Source organism: Symphalangus syndactylus, chromosome 11 (assembly GCF_028878055.3).
Source record: "Symphalangus syndactylus isolate Jambi chromosome 11, NHGRI_mSymSyn1-v2.1_pri, whole genome shotgun sequence".
NCBI classification, from domain to species: Eukaryota; Metazoa; Chordata; class Mammalia; order Primates; family Hylobatidae; genus Symphalangus; species Symphalangus syndactylus.
In genome coordinates this window covers 31,808,351-31,825,529 of record NC_072433.2, presented here as the reverse complement: position 1 = coordinate 31,825,529, position 17,179 = coordinate 31,808,351, and the positions used below count along the sequence as shown (strand labels likewise).

At 41.5% G+C, this 17,179-nt stretch overlaps 1 protein-coding gene across 5 annotated transcripts in view; it reads right to left on the bottom strand.

The window, feature by feature from the left end:
* CDH8 (cadherin 8) overlaps nucleotides 1–14,487 on the bottom strand; it is a 379,890-nt gene extending 365,403 nt beyond the window's left edge. For 2 of the 5 annotated variants that reach the window (XM_055298667.2, XM_055298668.2), the window contains exon 1: nucleotides 13,608–13,942. The gene's annotated coding sequence lies outside the window, so the exon portion shown is untranslated. Of the gene's footprint in view, nucleotides 1–12,110; nucleotides 12,130–13,607; nucleotides 13,944–14,446 lie in introns of those variants that run through there. The other 3 variants (XM_063612664.1, XM_055298666.2, XM_063612665.1) reach the window with 3 other exon arrangements.
* Nucleotides 14,488–17,179: the final 2,692 nt, after the last annotated feature.

Below are 17,179 nucleotides of genomic sequence, written 5' to 3'. Positions count from 1 at the left end.
ATTGAAGAGATTCAGAAGGCAAGGGCCCAAAAAAATCCCCATTACCTGAGGCGTCAGATACATTTTTTGCTTACCCTCAGCGTGGCAAAATGTGTTTCTTCCCTCTCAAAAAATGTTTTTAAAGAAATAATGTTCACTGCAGATCCAAGAGAGAAGCTTTGCTGAATTAGACTAAATGGGAAAGTAATTTCTCAGGACACCCTCGGGGACAGTGTGGCTCAGGGAATTCATAAAAGGGGAGGAAACCTTTCACCTCTAGGTCTCTGGTTCCATTCTGGCTCAGAATAAGAAAGCTAGAAGGTCATTAACATCAGCTGGGCTGGTGAGTGGCGTTACTGAAGCCAGCTGAAAGGGGCAGACCCAGATTGTACTGCAAATATAGGCGGTATCTGATCTAACAAGATGGCCGGTAGAATCACCCTGCTTGTCGTTCTTTGCCTGGGCTCAGCTCAATCACTGGGACTCTATAATTCAAAAGGTCTCAACCTGATGAGTGTAGAGGAGCCACGGCAAGCAGCAGTTGCTTTGGAAATGGAAGAAAAAAAAAACAGCTTTCAATGGGGAGCCAATACAGAGAAAACGGAGTCCAGAACAAAGTTTCCTCCTTACCCTGGAATTGCAGAAAATCTTCCCCTTAAAACAGATTCCCCTTAAGTCTTTCTCTCATCCCAGTGTGTGAGCAGACCTTGGCAGGCTTCAAAACTTAAACTAAACAAAACTCAAAAAGCCCCCATAAAGAAACCCCCAAATATTTGTATCTTTCTGAATGGTCAAGCCACTTATTATTTTAACAGCATTTACAGCACACCCATGCTGTGCTCTCTCTAGACCTGAGGGAGAAGTTGGTGCTAAAGGCGTCTTGTGCGTGCCGAGGACTGTCTGTTCTGGAAACAGATACACCCGGGTTTGGATCCCAGCTCACCTTGCTTGCTGTCTCTGTAATGATGGACACGATATTCAAGTTTTCTGAGCTTCAGTCTTTTCTTCTGCAAAGTGGCACTAATAATAATTCCTACCTAACGGGACAGTAGTGTGGTTCAGAAATAAGACACATGTAAACAAGCCAGATCGTGGGAAATACTCGGTAAACTGGAATCCATGTGGTTATCCTGGGCTAGATGTGTGGTGATGACAGGATTCCTGCCCTAGAGAGGCTTTGAGAAAAAAAGACAAATGAATGAGCAGAGTGAAGCTATGTAACCTCTGCAGTAAAAGTTGGTAAAGTATGAGGGTGTCAAAAAGGTGCTCAAAGATCTTCCTTATGGTGGAGAATGAGGATGGTGCTAGAGGGGAAAGACCTGTGCTATTTAACACACATGGTGAGATCCATTCTAGTCATGGAGCCTCAGCCTAAACACTTCTCAGAGAAAAGGGACTTACTGTTTCCAGTTCTCCCCTACTCCATGATAGACCATACTTGAACGTGCAAAAGCCATGTATGTTATTCTCCAAAGGCATACGTTTCTTGTTTATTTGTTTACTCAGGCTCATATTTATGGGCTCAAGTGATCCTCTTGCCTCAGCCTCCAGAGTAGCTGGGTGTGCACCACCATGCCTGGCTAATTTTATTATTACTATTATTTTTAGAAATGGGGGAGGGGTTGATCTTGATCTGGAACTCCTCACCTCAAGTGATCTTCTCACTCCAGCCTCCCAAACAACTGGGATTACAGGCATGAGCCACTGTACCTGGTCGGCCTGGGTTCTACAATAGCAGAACAATGAGATGGTTGTGAGAATGACCTCTAGTGTCAGCCTGCTTGGGGTTTGAATTCTAATTCTTATACTGACCAGTTGTATAACAGCGGAGGGAGGGATAATTAATAACAACAGCAATGAAACGATGATAATAATACTGACCTGACAGGTTGGTTTTGAGGACTAAAGGAGATACTCTCGGTACGTCAGATAGGATAGACTAGCATGCACAGTTCTTTAAAATTTTGCCAGACACTCTGCAAGTATACTCTGGCATCTGCTTTGTTGCTAATGACTCTGGGATAAGAAAATTTCATCTCAATTTAAATTCATAATAGACACTTTCATGGAAACCACTAAGCGGCAATGAGGATAGACTGTGGTATGTTGGATGGACTGCAGCATCGATTGCAGTGAGTTCCCTCTACCTGAACTCACCAGAATAAGTTAAAAAATGATAATAGACTCTGGACCAATGTTATACAATGGCATAGCTTGACTAGTCAGAATGAGTAGGTTAATTAAAAAGGGGATACGTGTGTAGTCACAAATAGTATCCACTAACACAATATCTTACTGTTAGATAAAGCATATAATGCCTTGCCTTGTTGTGTTCAAAACTGAGGCAGAGAATAATGAAATGATTTACTCAAGGAGCACCTCTAAGTAAATAGATAACCATTATTTGAACCTAAGTAATGTAATTTCGAAATTCTTTTTGAATAAGACCCTTCCTCTCACTGTAGAAATATTTCATGAGCATATACTGTATGTTCAGGTACTGGGGAGAGAAAGGCAAATGGGTCAGAACTCCTCTCTTCAGGAAGCAAAGAATCTGTTTGGCAAAGATAAAGAAATACATAATCAATTCACTGAAACGTAGTCTTAGAAGGTTTAAAAGAAATACGGAGTGATGGGTAAGCCACTCATGTTGGCAGCATTAAAGAAGGTTTCCTAGAGGGGATGCCATTTAAATGTTGAAATAGAATTAACCAACTGAGAAAGGGGTATAAGTGAAAGAACATTTCAGTCAACCAATGGATACAAACAAGACCACCAACTAATCTGGGATCTCTGAATGAATCAGCATCTAAGGTAATTTTCAAATTATTATTTGCAGAATCACCCAGTCCATGGTCATTCCATCTTTTTTCCTACCCATCAAATTCATAATAATGATGGTCTCTACAGAGTACATGTTAATATGTAGCCCTTTCCTCTGCCAGTTCTTTGTGAAGAGAAGAGCATGTTTGATTTCTCCAAAGTTCTAGCCATACACCACAGAGAGGGTGTGAGGGGCAACTGAGTGCTATTCCCGTGCAACTTCCCAGTTTTCAGGGATTTCTGGGGGTGAGATGGCCAATACCCTGAAGTCAATGGTATAGCCCTAGAGACTGAAACACTTATATGCCGTCTCTTAGATTTTGCCAAATTCTTGAATCATCTGTATTATTACTTTAAATTTTATTGAAATAGGCTCAGTTTTTGAAATATTTATTTTTAAATGGAAAGCTAATATTATTTGCCATAATGGAATATAACTTTAAATATGAGGTTAATAGCAAACACTTAGAAAGTACTCAGATAATATTAAATCATAAAGAACTATACATACACAGATATATACATATAGATTCATATCTATTCTTCAAAATTACTCTATAATATAATATTATTATTACTTTATTATCTTCATTCTCATTGTAGAGATAACCAAATTAAAGTACAGGGAGATTAGCATTTTAAGTAATGTTTCGTTTTTACTAAACTAGACACTGTTAAAAGCATGAGGTCATCTCACTATTTGCTAAAAAGAAAGACCAGCAATAGTTAGAGGCAGACTGGTTAATATTTAATAAGTGGCTGTTTGAAAGAAAAAATTCTGATTTGTAATGTTTTCTGATTTTCATTGTATAAATACTTCCACCATGACCAATTTTAAGCTTCCAATTGACCATTAACCAGTTCTGAAAATTACTGAAAATTTAACCATCAACTCTGTTAAAACCCAGTAAAGAGCCAATGCTAGCACACCTGTAGTGGGGTGCTTCTCAAATATTAATATGTATCCAAATTACGTGGAAATCTTGTTTAAACACAGATTATGAATCACTTAGGTTAGTGTGGGATTTGAGATTCTGCATTTCTTATAACCTTCCTGCAGTGCTGATGCTACTTACTGATTTGAAAACCACACTTTCTGAAGCAAGTAGTTCTAAAGAAGACCAGCTCCCAGCTCAGACCTCCTCGAGATAACCTAAAGGACTCAATGGTGTGGTGGACGAGTCACTTCCTCATGTCATTGAATGTCATGCCATGAACTACTTAACCACCACTGTGAATAAAGGACTGAACACATAGATTTGGGGAAACCTTGAACTAGGGTGTATGAATATATGGAATTTTATATGATGTGATAATACTTTCCTCTCCTCGCATATCTATTTTATGTGAGGCAGTGGGAAAATTGCTAACTGGTGTGTTCACAGGCACATGCATGCTATCAGGGAGTGTTGAGACGGTCTTCAAGGCAATCCTGCTAATTCGAGAGAAATGGGACTCTGCTGTGACACTTGGAACCACACTATTTGTATGCTAGTACCTCTGCCATGGGCAGACTAACATGGTCCTCTTAGAACATCAGAGAATGGCTTTGTAGAAACTTTTGAGATGCAACTGAGTCTTATGTCAGTGTTATCAGTATTAATAAATACTGTGAATAGTAGCTGCATACACAAACTGCTTAACTTTATGCAAAGAAGAAGAAATTGAGCAAGGTTGTAAAGCTGAGGTAAAAAAATCAATTTATTTTTACATTTTCCAACCACAGTATGTGTGTCTGACCAAGCAATCTATTTTATTATAATGCTGTTGCATTGATTTACACCCAGATAGTGAGATGAAGAGATTTTACAGTTTCTCTGGAATTCTTACATATATGAAAGTCTTTAGAATTCCCCCATATGATGATATATTTTCCTGGGTAAAATACTTATAATCTGACTTTTCATTCATACTTACATTTCAGAGATAGTTCTAATTACAGCCTGATTTTCACTCTGCTGATTCCAACATTATTTTAACATGAACTCAGTCAAGTCACAGATATGTGTCATTATGCAAAAACATATTACACCATCCATTTTGTAAATAATGTGGATTAAAGTTCAAAATGATGAACAACACACTGATAGATGAAGTCTAAAACCAAAACAGGCTTTTACAGACACTTCAGGATTCAATCCAGCAGATTATTGTGGTTGACAGGAAACTATGCTTTTATTATCCACTAGGCTTAGCAGCCACAATATTTCATGAAAGCAAAAATGACACAGAGAACCAGTGAGTTTCTATTAAAAATGTTTCTGACCTTGAATTTAGAGCCATTAGCAGCCTGTTTCAAAACAGGTAAATGTACATTGAATTCAAAGTGGTATTTCACGAAAGCAGGGGATGGCGATTCAGTGTGTGACCCAGAGCAATTCACCCAAGCCCTGGCTGACTGGGGCTGAGCAGGTAGAAAAAGCCTTTGGATTTTAGAGAGGAAATACACTTGCATTTATTCAAATATAAATAATACAAGAAGATCACCTTTCCTAAACCCTTCAGAATTCTCTAACCAGATTCCCTTGGCAGAAACATATTCTGAAATTGTTTATGTAAACACACACACACACACACACACACATACACATGCACATATTATTTTGTGTATCCTTCACTCACCCACAACCCTTCTGGTCATTCTTTTTGGCATCAGACCACATATTTATCCAGATGTCAATCTGTCCAAAAGCATATTGTTTGCTTGTTTTGCCATCCAGAATAGTATCTGTCAAATTCATTTTATTTTTTAGTTGAAGTTTCACTCTTGTTGCCCAGGCTGGAGTGCAATGGCATGATCTCGGCTCACTGCAACCTCTGCCTCCTGGATTCAAGCAATTCTCCTGCCTCAGCCTCCTGAGTAGCTGGGATTACAGGCACCTGCCACAACGCCCGGCTAATTTTTTTTTGTATTTGTGGTAAAGATGGGGTTCCACCATGCTGGCCAGGCTGGTCTCGAACTCCTGAACTCAAGTGACCCACCTGCCTCAGCCTTTCAAAGTGCTGGGATTACAAGCATGAGCCACCGCGACTGGCCTCAAATCCACTTTTTGCTCGTTATTGCCATGCTACTCCTCTCTACCTTAAGTTTTTGTTTTCTTTAAGCTCTACAATTGCTGGTTTCCTTTGCAAAAATCAATAAATAAATGCCTCTCCTCTTCCTTCTTTCCCAAGGTAGAGTCACAAGTTTATTCTTCACGTAGAAATTTTTCTGTTATAGAAATTTCAGAATGGGGTGACTAAGCCAGTGACATAGACAATAAAGTCGAAATAAGATCTCTTCTCTAGTGTTCTAGAACTAGACCTTTACCTAGAAAACTTTCTTGGAATCATCAGTTTAGTTAAGATATTAAGAATAATTTTCTTCTGTTGGGCTTTTTAAAGGCAAACCAGTATCAAGATCATCCTAAAAAAAAATGAGTATCAGTCCCAGAACTCCCTTGCCAGTTACAGACACAGTGGTGCCAGAAAGTCATCTCTCGAGTCTAATCTAAATCCCGCCTTCTTTAAAGTCACATCCTTTGCAGTCTTTAAATCACATGTTCAGAATTTAATAGCCAGAGACCTACTGAGTGACAACATTTTGTGCAGGTCCTTTAAATCATAGCAATCAATCAGAATCAACCTTATTCTTATCAACCTTGTAATTCAGCCGAACTGTGAAAGCCCCATGAGATAGCTGTTTAGAGCATTGACTCTGGAGTCAGATAGAAGTAGTCTGAATCACAGCTCTATCGTTCATGAAATAAGTCACCTGGGCACGTTTATCATATTTGTGGCACGTGAAGAAACTGATGCTCTGTGTTTAATACTACCTACTTTGAAAGATTAAGGAAGAAATAAATAAGGTAATTTAAACTCTTTGTCAATGTAGCAATTATAGTAACTATTTGCTGAATGTTTGGAGTGCTTAACCGAAAATATTTACTGATTTTTAAAAATTATTTTATTGCAATCTGATGCTGTGTATGTACTTCAGTGGGGAAAATTCCAATGTTCTATGTAGACAGGTAATAAGTAAAATAACTTTTTTAAACTCTTGATTTGTAAAACAAAAATGGCATGAACCAGGGTGGGTATAAATGAAATAGCATTTTAGAAATAGCTTTCCCTCTCCACAACTAACATACAATTAAAGCAATGACTTCAAGTAGTTTTATTAAGTCTCGGAAGGGCTGCATTTTTACTGTCCAGAACCGACCACATCTTTCCTTCCCATAGAAGACATGACATTGTCCATCACTATTTTGTGCCAAGAGGACAGAGTGCAAGCACTACCTGTTCATGAGTGAGCTATTCTCTTTCAATCAAACTGTAGCCGCTTATTAAAAAACATTGCCTGGTACATCTCTTTTACAAGATAAATTCCATTGCACTTCATAATCATCTACATTCCTATGAGGACAGCACAAGTGGAAAGTCTCTACTAATTCCAAGATGAATCCAAGGTGATAGCTATATACTACTTAAAAGAGAGCTCAGAGAAGATAATGCTCATCAGAGATTGCAACTAACTTTTTCTATTTATTTCAAGAAACTTTAGCACTACTGATGACAGAAATTAGATTTCTCTTCTCACTTAAGAAATGTGGAAATGGTTAAAATCACTTATATCACGTAATGGGGGCTTCAGAGTCTCTTACACTGAAATTGAAATGCAGCCAACGATCCCAGTATAAGTCATCCAGATTCTGCCAATTAGATTACACTGTGTAGTAACCATGCTTACAAGTGCACCTTACTGTCACTCTTCCATGTTTCTAAAACTTTATAGCTTAATAACCATTCACTGACACTTAACGTGAACTACGGACACAGGTGATGGATGAGTAGAGAGTCAGATAGACAGCAAGCAATTATTTGATAAAAGTACTATTGAGTTATGACCCAGAATGTATAATTTATGAAAATTAAGGGAGTTGCTTATGCAGATTCCAAAATACGTATACAATCTTCAGCTACTATAGTTTAGCGACACTCAAAGGCAAGAGAAGATGTGTGTTTTACCACTCTGATAAAAATAAGTATGAATTAATTGTTTTTTTGTTTTTTTGTTTTTTTCATTTTGCTGAGCATCCCCATGTTGAAGACGGGAATAGTTAGAAACAAATGTAAATTCTGTTTATAAAGCTCAACCAGCAACAGACTAATAAAGAAGAAATTGTGCCTTTGTGCTTCTTAAATCAAATTTTGGAGATGAATCTTCTTACGTAAAAAGGAAATAATTCCCTTATGATATTTATACCATTCCTCCATCTACTTATTTTGTATCATTTGTGTCACATCTAGAATCAAATAATCATATTTTATTCATTAATCTATCTAGAGAGAAAAAAGGCATGGAAAATATTGTTCTGATTGCAAATGGAACATAAATATACTGTAATATTTTCACTTGATGTACATAAAAAAGATTAAGGGGATTCCATTTAATATTCCTTTGTAATATCTTCAATATGCCTAAAATATCAATAAACACATCCACAAAAGTACCTTATCATGGCGAACTATTTTTCCCTGTGTGTATATGTGAGGGCCAGGTATCCTGTTGATTAATACAGAAGAGTATGGAATTGTCTTTGAAAACGCCCATAGTTGCAATTCACATGGGGGTAAACTGTTCAATTCAAATACAAAAATATACTAAAGAAAAAGAAGGAGAGAGGAAGTAAATTGATCCTCAATTATTTTTTATACATTCTCAACAATGTACAGACATTGAGTCACCCATGCAGCAACTCCACAATTAGTGCATTTTTTTGCCAATAAAATATAACTTTGCATCAAATATAGTTTAATAGCATTCTTTGATGCAAGTCTAGTCTTGGAGGCATTCTCATTTTTACAAAGCTGAATTATGTCATTTTATATATTTCCATATCATTTAAAAGATGATTGTGAGGGAACAAAAATATGCTTTATGGAACATGAGTAAAATTGATTTTAAAAAATGAGAAAAGCTGTGACTAAAAATAGACTTAGGAGGACTTATGAAATTTCTGTAGAGAAAATTGTGGTAGATGAGTCACAATATTGAACTTTGGATATGATTATATCTCTTTCTTTTAATGAAAATATACTAGTACTGGGTGCAGGGTCTTTGCTAACTTGTTACTGCATTAAATAAATGTTTACTGAACACTAACTCTGTGCTTAGCCCTGAACCATCCATCGTTCTAGCATTTGCAAGTGTCTTTAGCAGTGGAGGCAGAGAAAGAAAACTGTTTGAAGGTTCCACATATAAATGTTATTCATTTATGTTACTTTCCAAAGAGATACAGAAAATCACATCTGTATACCTCTACCTACTAAGAGAACTTACACACACACACACACACACACACACACACACACACACACACAAGACATCTAAGCAAGAGGATGGATATTGTTTATGATAGGGAATAGCACCTGACATTTAAAACCCAGGAAATAAAGCTTAAAACTTGATAAGAAAAAGAAACAGTATTGGCCCCAGTGCTTTGCCATGAAGAAGCAACAGAGATTTAGTTAGCGGCAACATATGGTAGAAGAAGCTAAATGGCATCCCTTGAACTTATTTCTTTTCTGACCGTTTGAAGTTGCCAGGTTCAACTAATTTTCTCTTCATGGTTACATCTAAAGCAGGTTCCAGAGACAGGAACCAACAGTTCAGCAGAAATAGATTAGCATCACAACTTTCTGTAAGAATGAAATGAGAAAGCACTAATAGCCCTTTGGTTAATTAAGCCCTGCTAAATCGGATGATGGCCTTTGTCCATCAAAAAATTGTTCTATTTCATAAATATACGTGTATTGGATACTGGAGGGGAATTCCCAGCACCACAGATAACATTTTTTGAAAGACTGATCAATATACAAATCAGAGTAGCCAGAAAGGCAAATCAAATAATCTAAGGCAGATGAAATGGCAAAGGGAATATGATAAAAATCTCAGACTTGAGCCAATAAATGAGTTAGTTATCTGGGCACATTTTCAAAAGCACGCTGTGTATGTGTGTGTGTGTTATTTGCGTGCGTGTGTGTGTGTGTGTACATAATACAGAGCAACAAGAATTATCATTGGTTTATCTACACCCCCCCACTCTGAGAAGTGTATAACACATCAAAGTTAGGACATTTTTCGAATCTACACCCCCCCACTCTGAGAAGTGTATAACACATCAAAGTTAGGACATTTTTCCTAAATTAAAAAGCAAAGTTAGACCATTTCCTCTGTGAATGCCAATAGTGCTGAAAACAAAAAGAAAATTGTTTTTCTCCACCAGCTACACTGAATAACTTTGTAACAAATATAAAATGACTGAAACCAGTTTCAGCAGCACCACCGAGCAGAATATTTTCAAAAAGAAGTCTTTGGACCTTAAATTGCACCTATAATAGAAAGGCTTCTCCGATTATGCTTGTCCCTTGATTTGCCAGACACAAAAGTTTGCTGATGGACCAGAAAACTGTGGTTAGAAATACAAATTGAATGTCACTTTACCTATTGAAAGCCTTTGGTTTTGCATGGAAAATCTGCTCAAATTGGAATGTTGATAAAGCTGTGAGGTGTGCCACCTTGAGTAGAAAAATAACAAAGATTGTCATTTTTTTCTTTAAAGCACTAATGTACCTACATGGATAAGGTTTTCTGAACAGCTGTTGAAGTGTGGGTTTGAACTTTTTAATATGTGCATGTTCTTTTTCCTCACCAATAAACAATGAAAGGAACCTGGAAAGCAAAGCCCAGAGGTACAACTTCTCGAATAGAATCATTATATTCTGATTCTTTGGAGTTTCTTTGCTTTGTTCCAACAATCTGTTCCTCCTGACTAACAAGCAGTATCAGACCTTTGAGAACATTCACATCAGTCTTTACAAAGGCCTTCTCAAGTGGTCTTCTCCATCCGGCTGAGCATGTTTCCTGGGCTGTTTGTTTGTTTTGTTTTACATCGATCATGCTGCCATTGGCTACTTAAATTGTGTTCAATGCTAATTGAGGGGTGGCTGTAAATGAATACTGTGTTGACCACAGTTCTACATAATACCCAAATAAAGTTGTTTTCCAGGGTAAGGAATTCCTTCCCTTCAGAGTTGATATGTGTACAGCAGGCAAATGGAACTGCTATTCTAGTGAAGGCTGCTATCAAATTTTCTGTTCTTTTAGCTAAATTCATGCAGCTTCAAGAACTCAAGAAATGCATCCTACACACCAGAAATGCAGCCAAGAAATGTTACAGAGTCTTGAATGTAGAGATTTACCCATCTTGAAGGCTTTAAGAGACTGTAAATAATGAAGCAGAAGCACCGATTTCTAACAGTAATAATAATTAGTAATGTAAGAACCAATTTGCAGGAGGAATAGATTAAAAAGTTTGAATGACAGCATTACAGCACAAATTTCGGAGCACATTAGCCAGTGTCCCTAAAACATTTGGCCTATTTGTGATGGTCAGGGGATAACTTGACATTCACTTGGGGAGTGTGGGGATCAGAATGAGGAAGGTGAACTGCCACTGAAGGGCTCTGAATGAAGCAGTCCCCGGAGCTGCTGGAAAGACTCCCCTCTCTATTTTCAGAGGGATTTTCCTCAACTCCTCGCCTTCTTCAGAGTCCAGAAAAAAAAAAAAATCAAAGGCAATTTAAAATACTGCGACTGCTCCAGCATGAAATGACTATGTGACAGCGAGCTTCAAATCTGCTAAAGCAGAATTACACAATATTATTATCAGAATTGTTATTTAATAAGGGGGATAGCTCTAGAATTTATTCCAGCCACAGAGCTTGGGGAAGTGGAAAAACATGTCTGGACATGATGATTATGGAGAACTCCCTTTAAGGGAAAAAGAATGTAACCCTAAGAGAACATCCACTTCTCTCCGTAGAAGAATCCCACTCCCAGCCCCCACCTCATATCTCTCTCTCTCTCTCTCTCGAACACACACACACACACACTCACACACGCACACGAAGAAATCCCTGCAACACTGGACACAGCTGATGCAAAGCAATATCTAGGCACGGATTTTAGTGGTATTTAGCATGAACGACAGGGCTCACTTTGCATGCAGTGAGGTGCAGCAGCGAGGCTGAATGGATGGAAAATCCCACTTTCGAATCTTACATAAACATCTTTCCCACATATAGTTTTCCAGTTGAAAAGCTCCTATAATGAAGCCGGAGGTGACAGCCCAAGGAGGGTTTTTAACCATTGAGATGGCTGTCATGAGTGTTGTAAAGAGGACAGGCGCTTCAAAAGCCAACCTCCATCCCTCGGATCTGCTTTGCGATGGTGCCGGATGCGAGAGGACAGTACTGTCGCTTACCTTCCCCAGCGTCCCCTCGTTCCCATTGTCAGCCCCCAAATATCACGACGCCAGGTGAAAGAAAGCAGCTGATCTGATTAGCAGCTCGGGCGCGCTAAGGGATGGTCGAATCATGCCTCCTAAGGAGGAAACTCTTGTGGAATCTTCAGGAAAGGGTGGTAAAGTTGAAAGGACCTTTCCTCCCTCCCGCTATCTTGGTGATAAGCTCTATCGTTTAATTCGTGCTGAAGTGAGCAGCTGCCAGCCCGATTTTCCATTACGGACTAATGTTGTGCGTTTGCAACAATAAACAATTAATGTTGTTTGATTTCTTACATTTAGCAACCCAAGCAAACAGCTGCCATCTCCGCTGGTGGAGGCAAACGGCTAGTCCTTGACATGCCGCCGGCTCCGTGCCTGCGGGGGGAAGGGTTAACCGCAAGGAAACTTTGAGGATTCTGCCAGACTGGGTGGGGGAAGGCTCCGGTGTTTGGGAGGAATAAGCTGAGGAAATTGTGGATACCTGTTGGCATCAGCGTCGGCGGCAGCACGTTTTTACCGTTTCCCAGCCTTGGCTGGAGCCTGGGAGAACGGGAGTAGGTCCCTTATGAACCTGTTACGTACTGGCAGAACCTAGGCAAGAGCCTTTTTCCCTCCGGTCCTGCGAGGGGCGCGACCAGCCCCCCAAAGTCTCTCGGATGAGAAGCGGTCAGATCACAGAAAGCGCAGCTCTGGCCTCAGCGGTCCCTAGGAGAGCGGCTACGGAGTCCCCGGCTTAAGGGGGCCTCGGTGCGCGCAATCTCGAGCTCCGGGGAGACACTGCCTGGGGGTCCTGCAGGGGTGTTGGGCAGCGTCTTGGCGAGGGCAGAGCCGCGGGGCGACTCCGGAGCCCCGCAAGTTTGCAGCGGGCACCGCGCCTCCCAGAGCTGGAGCTGCCACTTGTGGGAAAGCCTCTCGCTGGGGCTTTCGCAGCTGAGCCTTGGCCCGCAGCCCTGCAGCGGGGGTCGCCCTCCCTCGCCTCGGAGATGAGGCGGTGCAGAAAACCAGCCATAGGGCACTGGGGCCCCCTCGCCTTCTTTTTTTCCTCGCTTGCACCTTCGGCACAGCGGGCGGCAGGTGCTTCCCATTCACCGCACGGACCCCGCAGTGAAGGCGCGCGGCTGCAGCTGCGCCTGCCTGCGTTGGGAGGCGGCGAAATAGCCAAGTCCCCGCAGGGAAGGAAACCAGCAGGAAAGCTGGAGGGGCACAGCCTGGAGCTTGCTACTCTCTAGGATCTGTTGTCAAAGCAGTTTGCAAAAACAGTCAGGCAAAACCCTGAGGCGTACGTACGTTATCACCCACGGATATCGCGAAAGACACAGCTTAGCCCAGAGCCTATGCTAGGAACCCGCATCCACCATCTGAGAGGCAAGAGGCGCGCAAGGTGTCCGAAGGGGCATGGGAATTCCTATAAGAAACGGTCCCTTCTGAATCGTCGGGACATAGAGAAAAACGGGAGTGGGTTGGGGGAACACTTACTCTTGTGGGGCCCTGCGCTGGCGAATGTCAAGCCTCCTGGTTCACAAATGGCTGGAGGGGCTCGGGGTCAGCTCCCGAGGGCAGCAAGCGCCGACCGGTCCTCTGGCGCTGGGCAGGCGCCTTCGGATTCCGTTCATGCCTCTCGGAGCTGCAGGGCTTGGTGCGGAGACGCGGGGCGGGAGCGCTGGGCTCTGGGTGTCCGCAGCCCAAAGTGCAGCTGGTGTCTTGACGCTACCGTCTATGCACAAGCCGGCGGCGGCGGCGGAGCTTGGAGGAGGCAGGGAGATTCCAAATAAATCCACTAATTCTGGGCTGAGCGCTCCGGCGTGCGAGCCCGCCTGCCTGCCAAATGTAACTGTGAAGTGATGTGGAAAAGTGAGCCGGGTGCCTCCCCTGACGGATCTCATTGGGCAGAGCGCAGAGGCAGGTCTACCACTTGGAAATTCATGTAAGCAGTCCCCCCTCCCGCCCCCTCCCCGCCTTCCCCCTTCGCTCTGGCGCGCTGGCTCGATCGCTCTCTTTCCCCCTTCCCAAGTGGTCGCACAACTTTTCGCTCCTCGCTCCCGAGCACGCCCCGCGCGTCTCTGCCGCCAGAGCCACGGGGTGAAGATGAGCCCTTCCGCGCGGTGCGCGCAGCCCGCCGAGGGCCGAGCTCCTGGATAAGGGGGCTGGCAGATAATAACAGCATGCGGAGGAGGTACCCGTGAGCTTTCTCTCTAGACGTCTCACCTGAGCTCTGGGGCTGGCGTTATGTTGAAAAGCGTCTCAGTGACCCGCAGCTATTTTCCGTAGGAGGAAGAGGACGTGACAGGGCAAAGGGTTGAGCGTGGGCAGCTTACCTCCTCTTTATTCCAAGGGCCTCTTGCGTACAGAGTAGGTGATTGTAAGACCCCTGCCTGCAACTCAGGCGCTATGGTTTAGAGGCTGTGTGTCGCGGTTCTGTGGTGGAGCGCATTCCTGATGTCCCCGTGCTCCTTTGCGAAAATGGGATGAGGGACAGCAGAGGGGCAGCCAGGAGGGGCGCGCAGTAATTGGTTGTGGGGAGGAGGGCAGGCAAAGCAGAATTTGCTTGGGAAATAGGGGAGGAATTTCTAGGTCTTCTTAATGTGCCCTGATCTCCTCATATCCTCTCAGGTACCATCCTTGCGGCTTTCCTGCCTCCACCAAGAGCTGCCCTGTCTGTGGCCACTTTAAGTCTTCTGATAGGCTGCGCTCAGATCTTGAGAAACGGCCACCCTGGGGTAAAAGGGATCATGAATCAGGAGGTCCAGATTTCTTTTCTTTTCAACACTGGGGCTAACATGTAGACGATGCCACAGTGATCATCTTCTAATAAAATTAGCTAAATATAAGACAAATAAATTCTTACCTAAAAAAAACAAAACAAAACCCCTCCTCTCCACAGGAGATCCCGATTTAGTCCCTTCCCTGTGTGCACTAGACGTGAGCCTGAGGGTGGATTTTACCATCTGGGGACAGAGCCAAGAACATAAGGGGGAAAGGGTGCAGGGGACCAGACGCACGGTCTGTAGAGCTTGTATTGTCTGAATGAAATTAATGAGAAAGAGTGAACAGAATGAGGAAATAGGCACAACATGCTTATGATATTTATGCAAATTTGACATTTTTTGTGTGCTGCATCTAACAACCCATTGTGAAATGTGAAAAAGAATATTGACTGTAGCTCTAATATCTGTTTGTTTCACTTTCTAGCTGTCATAGGCAAGAGACTTACTGGATTATTTCAGAGAGGGAGAGGTGAAGAGAACCAGGTGGTATTATTTCCCCCCAGGCAGTCGCTAAGTAACTTTGTTCTCTTCTCAGACTGTGTCTGCTTACAGGGTATTGGAATTGGCTAATTCTGTCTTGGAAAAAGGAGCAGCAGTCAAGGCTCAATCAAATTATAACTGCTGCTAGACCAGACAGTCCCAAGTGGACAAAGAAATAGATCACATTTTGGGTTGTGCTTAATTTCAGACATTCATTTTCACTTTGAACAAATAATTTGAACCTTTCCTTGGGGTAACTTCTTACATCTATGAGAACTAAAAAAAACTCATGTGCTACTGAAAGCTGGGGATTGTCACAAGTAACAAACTCATCTCAAAAAAAAGAAAATCCAGATTGTTAGACAATATCCTCAAATCTCATTTTCTTAACAAACTATGCTGACATAGTAAAGATAGTCAAAATCCAATGGCTTTTAAAGAGAGCCAGAATCCAATGGCTTTGGGTATCTAGGGTTAAGAAGAGTTTGCTTTGACTCATCTTGTCCATATTTACTCTTACAGCAGTTATATACATTGTCTTCCCTGAATTTTGGTCCTCTGGAATTCACGGTAACCCTATCTATACCTGCTAATATCTGCTCAAAGCGTTGCAATAGAAATTTCCTGACTAATTCTTAAGAGAGGTTTGGATGATTAAGCAGTGTGATACAGGATTAGGATAATGTTAAAAAGCCCTATAAGGATATTTCTAAAATAATCAGGGATGCTGAAAGACAAGGCATTTACCTCTTTAACAATTCCACCCACTCTTAATAAGATGCAGTGTAATGTCACAATGGGGAGAGCCTACCCCCTTAAGGAAGTGTTTTCTTTTCAACATCCTCTCCAGGGTTACAGCCTTCCAGCGGGAAGAGGACTGTGGTACATAGGCTTTTTAGAATGGCAACTGAAATGCATGTGTTGTGGAGCATTGCGGGGGAGGAAGGGTGAGGAATTATCTGATAGGGCAGGAGTATAATTGGAGAAGGAGTTGGGGGGAGGGAGAGAAGATTGCATTCAGAATAACCTTGGCTGACTAATGCAAAAAGTAGAATGAGGCAGGATGTCTCTAGCCTGGGTCTCGGTAACAGGCAGGCAGTTTTGCAGGGGAATCTGCTGTAGAGAGTGAATGAGATGGAGAGGGACTCCATGCAGTAAAAGATACTTTTATTTTTTCACTATGGCTGGAAACTTTGTCGTAATTTTGACCAAGGGAGACAGTAAACCAAGTGCCCAGCTAGTTGCAGAGTGGGGAATCAGATGGTTCATAGGAAACAGAGCTCAAGAAGAGGGAGACAGTGTTAGGAGGTCTCCAGCTTCTCTGGTTGGAGCAGGAAATGACAGAATGGAACGTAACTATTATTTGCTGTATTAAAATGCAATCTTTTGTAGTTTTCATTCATCAAGATAGAATTAAAAATTAAAACAAACTAAAAGCAAAATGTATTTACCGTATTATGATTACCGGTAACCTTTAGATTTATTGGATTGCTTGTAATGTGATATCTATGGTGCCAGGTATTATCATTTATAATAAAATCTCAACAATCTGACATATGAAAAATGACAACTCAAATTACCATGTAATATTTTTCCAGAAATGCAGGGTCCCTCTCCTGTGTTTCATTAGGATGAAGATATCTGAAACCATGCCCTTTATTTGAGGTATGGGGCAAGGGTAAGTAATATATAACAACTCTGGCATTAAGCATAAGAAACTTAAATTTTATTTTGGATTCCAATATTGAAGTGTAAGTCATAAGAATAAAAACATTAAGAGAGAAGTTTTGAGCCTGGGCATGG